At 33.1% G+C, this 7,817-nt stretch overlaps 1 pseudogene; it reads left to right on the top strand.

The window, feature by feature from the left end:
* The first annotated feature begins 1,909 nt into the window (after positions 1 to 1,909).
* LOC130734399 (60S ribosomal protein L7-4-like) lies at positions 1,910 to 6,566 on the top strand (annotated as a pseudogene).
* The last annotated feature ends 1,251 nt before the right edge of the window (positions 6,567 to 7,817 follow it).

Genomic DNA, 7,817 nt, shown 5'->3' on the forward strand with positions numbered 1-7,817 from the left:
ACCAATTTCAGGGAAAAGAAATTCAACAGGGATTCCTTCCCCCAAAAAGCAGCCACGATCCAGCCCCCTCAGCTCTTCAAAAGGAGAGGTAACTGACAAACAACACTTACCTACAAGAGCCTCCCTCCAAGATTTCTGTCCACGAACGCTAGCCTTGTAAGGATCAGCCATCGACGCCGGTGAATCCTTGCCGCTACATCCCTGAGAAACAGAGCTTCTCGACTTGTCCCTTGGGAACTTCGCCGGTGCCACCGAAAGCGCAGCTCCACCCACCCTAAGGCCGTCAAGAACGTTGACTGCAGAATAGGCTTGCTCCTCAGAGAAGAAGCGAACGAATCCAAAACGGAATCGCCGCCCAAACTTGCGATTCCGCTGAATGAACACGTTCGAAATCTTCCCGAACAGAGCGAACAAGCCTCGAATATGATGGTACCCAATCGCCTCCTCAATGCCATCCACGAAGAGGGTAGAGACGCTCCGCCGCGCTCCGCCTTCACACTGGAGAGATCCGGCCACCTCTGATCCTACTTTCCCTGTCGTTCCTCCCTCCGCGTACGAAACCAGAGTCGGGTCACCAAGAGCACCCTCTTGCTCGTCTTCTTCCGTCGCCTCTCCTTCTTCCGCCGCGCCTTGCTCGCCAACGCCTCCAGCCGCTGACAAGTCTGTTTGGGTTAGAGAAACCCTAGCAGAAAAAAGGTTCATAACTACGAAAAAGTGATGACTTCTTCTAGTGTTCATTATTGATAGCTTTGAATTTACTAAAATTATATTCCTTTATTTTGTAATATTTTGAAAATTATCTTAGAATATACTTTATAAATTTTTTTTTACTATTTAAAATTCAAAATTTATTACTGTTAATTATCAGCAGTTTTGAATTTACTAAAATAATATTAATTTATTACGTAACAAATTTGAAATTTATATTCGAATGTTTTAAAATCATTAAAATACTTATTTGAAATTCAACTCCATTTCAAATCTTGAATCTTGGAACGTCAATTATCTCAATTTCGAACTTACTAAAATCAATTGCATTATCATTGATGAAATTAATTATTTATAAGATATCATTTATTTAATTAATTTTTTGTTGATTTGAAATTAAAATTTAATTTCAATTTTAGAATTTCAGAATTTCTATTGATGGAAATGTTTTTTGAAATATTATGTGCATTTTTATTGATTACATTCAATATTTTTTCATTTATTATTTTTAAATATTATACATTCATTGCAACCAAAGTTATCTATTTTCCATTTTTATAAATATTATACATATATTTCATCCTCAATATTCTCTCTGACATTATTTTAAGGTTGATTAAATTTAATTTTAAAACGATTGAAAATTTAATCGTAGTTTAATGAATTATAATTAGTTTTATGTGAACACTTGCAGTAGTAATTTATTATTATTATTATTTTCTAATTAGAAATTTTTTAATATGCATTTGTAATAATTTGATAAGCAAAATTAGAAAAACTAAAAGTTGAAATATAACTGAAAAGAATGTGGATAAATATTACACCTTCCTATATATTATGAGTAAAATTTAAAAGAAAATAATCAAGTATATATTGTATTCTATGAAAATATAATTTCATTGTATAATACCATTTCCCAACTTCATTCGCAATATTCTTTGAGTGACCTACAAGAGAGGAGAGAAGAAAATTATTTTGAAATAATTTTTTTTTTGTTACAGGTGGAAAACTTTTGAAATAAATATATATAAATCTATACTATATATAAAGGGAGAGTTTCTTCAACCTTGAGGGTAAATTTGTAATTTAAAATTTCATTGCACTACAATTTAATTTCATGTATGGATAGTTTGGTAAAGTTAAATATTATTCTCCAAAGATGAAATCTCAGCCGTCTATTCATCTGTAGTCACATTCTTCTCTTTCTTGGGCTTACTTTTTGATTCTTCACAAGACAACCTTTCGTATTTTCAATCGTTCGTTTCTGAAAAGCTGAAAGGGAAAAGAGAGAGGCACTTGAAGGAGAAATTAATTGTGGAGCCTTGCCCTCCATCTATTATGTCTTTTCGGTTTGGTTGGAGGGATGAAGGAAGATGAGAGAAGCGGAGGGGAGGCGACTATAATAGAGGCTCTACGGAAGATATGCGCCGGTTAGAGAGCCTCTTCTCTCAATGAAGATTCTGTTTTCACAGTCTGAACTTTGGAATTAGGAGATACTGAACCGTCTTCCACCCGGTATGAACGTCTGATTTTCCTCCTTATTGCTTCTCTTGATTTCACCCCATTTATTCCGAATTCCAATCATTTAGTTGTTCTGATCCCTTCTTTTTGTGACTTTTTCATACTGATCTGTCCCACATTTTTCTTTTTCATTAAGTTACCAGGATACATGCTTCTCATCATCCTCTGCTCCGGTAAGAACCATCATTTGTTTTCCTTCTTTGTGCCTGTTTATTTATATGAATGTTGCCCTTCTGATGCGTGCATATCCACTCCTACATTTTCTTATTTTCCTCAATTTTGCAGATTGAGCAAAGAGTTAGTGTTGTGGCTTTGCCAATTGTGAATTTGTTTTTATCTTAGTTCTTCAAAAGGGGCCAGATGCAGCAATAATGTGTTCCTGATGCTTTTATTTTAGCTTAATATCGTGTGAAGTGGGTGCTGATCTTTTGCCTATAGATATCTCATATCAATACATTGAGAATTTTGCTATAATTGTTTTATATTTTCTCCTCTTGCATGGACAATTGCTGACTTGCTGTGATCATTTATTATTTTTGTTCCGTGGTGGTCTGATATATGGAGCCCTTAATATCTGATGTTTTTATTTTTGAACAACCCTTAATATCTGATGTTGTGTGAGTCTATGCTTGATTGTTGTATTTGCATGACTTACTATGCCCATGTTTATTTGCAGGTATAATCATCAATATTCATTTTTGGTGGATGGCTTCATGCTGTATTTTCAAAATTATCCGAAGGGAATTGATCAATCCTTGACACTTGACATAGTGTGAAATCTGTGGTGGCAAAACATGGCGTAGGGTCATAGTCAAATTGAGCAACATTGAAATGTAAGGTAAAGGGTGGAGTGTTGGCAAGGAGGTCACTTAACCAAGAATATAGAAATGAACTTTGCATATGTATATGAGAACTGTTTAATTGGGGAGGATATGGTGTGGCAAACCTCTTGATTCTGCAATTTAGTAGCATGTCAGATGAAAAAATTTAGTATTTGCATTTGTATATGAATTTTTTTTAATCTTTCATTGTATCCATTATAGGAGATTTTCGATATGTGTGATTATGTTGTTGGGCTAAGGAACTTGGAGAGATAGTTTGGACGACTCAACTACTGATGTAGGGATAATCAATACAAAATTTTTAGGGAGTTCTCAGGACAACCGTTTCAATTGTAAGTTAGAACTAAAGCCTATTGGGTTACACCTATATTGGAATAGATAAAGGCCAATGGGGATCGCGTAGCCGTCAAGAGGCTCAAGAAAAACAAGGTGCTCCTATTCATGATTCTCTTCTCTTTTCCCATCATTTTTCTTTTAAGATTCAAGGGTTCAATTCTATCTGCGTGTTCTGTTTCATGGATGCTGCCATTTAGATTGCAATTCGTGATGAAATAAACTTTATTCATTTATTTTTTAGTTCTTTCCCCATTAACTCTCCAATTGTGGTTTTGTTTTGGTTAATGGGTTAGGAAGAATTGTGGATTTTTCATTTCAAGAGGCACTGTTCATTTTTTAGTACTGCTATATATGTTTGGAGTTTGAAGTTTGAACTGTTGGGTAATGATCAATTTCTATTTATTTTATGTTTCGTTAATTGTAAAGTGGTTTTTCCAATTCTGAATGATTGCTCCCCACTGCATCTATTATTCCTATGTTGCACTCAATCGGTTTATCCGACCCCAGCGATGACGACGGGCTCAATATCGGATTGGAGGAGGAGGAGGAGACGATGAGGAAGAGCCTAGCATGGTCGAGGGAGATCTGAAGAGACTCGGTGATGGCGCCCAATCCGACCAGAACACCGGTAAGATCCCTTTCAACTACACCCTATTTCTGCATTTATTATTCACCATTCTTATTTTGGCCACGAATTTTTTTGGATATATGAATCTGTAGTGGAGATTATCAACTACAGATCATGAAAGTTATAAAAAACCATTTATAGCCTTTTCAGCTTCAAGAAATCACAGTTGCTACGAGCCAATTCTTAGTGGATTAACTTCAAACGTTAGTGGAAAGTCTTCTCCTTTTTCATATTAGACAAATATATATTAAGCTACTATTACTTATTAGACATTTATTTATATGATTATATGATTCTTTTTGACAAATTTTTCCATTATAGATTTCATTTGGAAAGTCACTAAAATATTGGTCATGTTATATATATCTTTGCTGCATAGATTATTAGCCTTTAATTAGAAAGAGTCCTAGGAGGTTAGTTCTATTTTTTCAGGTTAGTCCTATATAGAAACTCAATCACACAAGAACTAAAGTGATGTTGAAATGAGATTCTAAACAAAAATTCTTACCACTTCATAATATACCTTTATTATATTGATATTTAATCATTGTGGCTTCTGATTTGATTACTATGTTTAGCCACTTAAACGGGAGTTACGGTTAGAAATAAATTCACTTTTAATTAGAAAATGAATGGTCATGAGTTATTATGCATTAAGGAGCATTAAGTATGTTTAAGGGCCACCATTATTTTGTTATCTAACCATTAAGCATTAGCTTTATCTATTTAGTATTTTTAATTGAGGTGTTGTGTATTGGTTATAAATTACTATTTTAATAAATGGAGTATCATCTCATGTAACATATGTGTAGGATGAATGAATGAAGTGAAAAAAGCTCTAGAGCATAGAGTTCCTGGTATCACTGTCACAGTGAATCCTAAAAAGTTATGCTCTGTGTTAATGTATTGTTTGATAATCAATATTTATATCCACCTAAGAAATCAAATGTAATATTTGAGGCATCATTTTGCATTTTCGATGAGACTAGACCTTTAAAATATTTTTTAAATTTTAAGGAGGGTTTCTTTGAAATCCGCCAAGAAGGAGGCGAGAGGTTCATCAGCCTCTTGGTAAATCCTATGATCTTATCTTATAAATTTTCAAGATTGAACATCGGAGGTTATCATGTTAAATTACCAACCATCAAACAGTTTTCCATTTTTACAAGTAAGCAATTTCTGAGTGTGTTTGAAAACAGTCCCTGATTTTAATGTTATGATTTGAGAACAACTTCAAAGAAAGTCATGCTTTCCTGGAGTTATCATAGAGACATGGAAGGATGCAAAAACTGAAAAGTGATTGGTCTATGGCATGACTTTTGTTAGGGTTGTTGTAATTCTTCAGCCATCACTATTTTGATAAGCTATGTTGATGTTATTTGACGAGGACTGGTCCAAATCAATTTTTAATTTCTTAGTGCTGACCTTGAGAGCAGTTGAACGTGAAACAATAGTAGCATCAAGTGTACAAATTATTTTGGGACTCAGTCATTCAAGGGTCATTTATTCTAGGTAAGTTCTTCTTTACTATGTGAAATGCATATACATATTCCATAGTAAAGTTATATGAACATCTAAGTTAAAAACCTCTTCTTGGCTCATATTGTTTACCATTATTGATCAAACTCTCTTTGCAGGTAGGACATTGCGTTGAAGAAGTAGAAGAGGTGAAGGCATCTATTCCAGAGTCTGCCCCGGAAAAGCATAAGTGGGTAGAGGAATGTGCCTTGGTGAAAAAGTAGGAGCTTGAAGCTGCTAAGAAGAAAAGAGCTGAGAGCTGTAAGCTGGCCACAACAAGGTTAAGCAGTATGCCAAGGAGTGCAATGAGCAGAAAAAGTAATTGATTCTATTGAAATGTAAGGGAAAGTTGAAAAGTTGATTTTATGTTGATCCTGATGCTAAGCTCTTATTTATTATTCGCATCCATGGGATTAATCCCCTGCATCCTAAGACAAGGAGGATCTTGCAACTGTTGAGATTGAGACAGATTTTTAATGGTGTATTTCTTAAAGTTAGCAAATCAACAATGAACATGTTGCGAAGTTGAGCCCAAATCTGTAGAGTGCAAGTATGGAAAGTATAACTATCTCTGTTATTGTTTCACCTTCAAGCAGAGAACTGCCCTGATTGATAACTCTGTTATTGGGGAGGCTCTGGGTAAGTATGGAATTATGAGACCTTATCCATGGGATCCTCACTGTTGGGCTAGGCAAACAACCTTCCTTTGGCCATTTAAGGTCAAGGTTCCTTTGGGATGATTGAAGAAGGAGAGGAGCTACTATGTTGAAGAAGGTGATGCCATAATCAGGGGGAATTATGTCAATGAGCTAACCAGTGCATGAATTAAGCAGTGACAATGTTCAGTGATTAGTTAAGGCTAATCAATCTTTCATAGGTTTTAGAACAAGATCATGCATTTTCATATTTGAAATTTTGGGAATAGCAGTGTAAAACTTAGTGGTTACATATTATGACTTCATATTATGTTTCCCCATTTATTTTCTTTTATTTCAGAAAAATCATCACAGCAATCATTATTCTCAATGCTGTAGATGCAAAAAAAATATGTTACTTAACATAACCCTCAATCGAGGATTTCAGTAAAAAAAAAAAAAAACCTGCAAATTTCTGTTTTTCTATATCTGAAATTTATTTTATTCTTTTCATTCATAATTATTTTTTAATAAACATAGCAAAAATTACACAGATTTTTAACGAATTCACGTGATAAACAAAAATGAATACAAAAGATAAAATAAAAAATAGCAACTAAAAAAACAAAAACAAACATACACTACCAAAAAAATTCTTACAAACTTATGATTTCTTATATCTAAAATAAATTTTGTTCTTTCAATTTTTTTTTTGGTACATTGAAATTTTTTTTGTTCTTTTAATCAGTAAAATATCTTTAAATTAATAACACAAAAAACAAAATAAATATCCCCGTGCATCGCACGGGTCAAAAGTACTAGTATACATATAAAAGATAACAAATAAAATATTTAAATTATTTAATGCGAAACTTTAAAATTTATTTATGATATTATATGGATTATAAAATTACCTTCAAAATATTTTTTTTTGAAAAACCAAATATATATTAAAATGGGGAAAATTTGACAATGACCTTAGGAAGTTTGACAATTTTAAAAAACACAAATTTTACAATACAATAAATGGAGATTCTATGAAATTAATGTCTTTTTATATATTTATTAATTTAAGGAAAAATAAAAATAATTCTATTTTAAGGCAATTATTAAATTTTATGTTATATATGTTATGTTATTAGTATGATTATGTTTAGAATTATTATTAGTAAACTTATTCCTTTTTCTCATTTTTTTATTAGTAAATATATGTTATATACTTACTTTTTATGGAATTATTATTAAACTATGATTATTCAAGTAGAAGGGGAGGATGAATGCAGCAAAGTTGGAGGTCTTCTATTTGTTAATGGAGGCTGAATGTTAGTCATTTGAAGATGATGTTTGTGTATCATATATAAGTAATTAAGGTTCTCTTGTGGTTTGGCTAAAAATCCTGATTGTTTTGCTTTTTATCGGGGTTTTGGTGATTCCCTTCATTGTGATTTTCTCAAAGTTCGAGCCTTTTTTTTCCGTTTTCCTTATGTGGAGAAGGAGCTCTCTATCCCAAGTTTTATTTTTGGGAGAAAAAGAGGTCGGCCTAAGAAAGTCACTAAGAGGGATAGGAAAAAACAAAGGTTTTAGGTTGTTGGTTCTGATGTCGTCCACTTATTTGGTTAGATTTCAGTT

This window comes from Lotus japonicus, chromosome 1, assembly GCF_012489685.1.
Source record: "Lotus japonicus ecotype B-129 chromosome 1, LjGifu_v1.2".
In the NCBI taxonomy this organism is placed as follows: Eukaryota; Viridiplantae; Streptophyta; class Magnoliopsida; order Fabales; family Fabaceae; genus Lotus; species Lotus japonicus.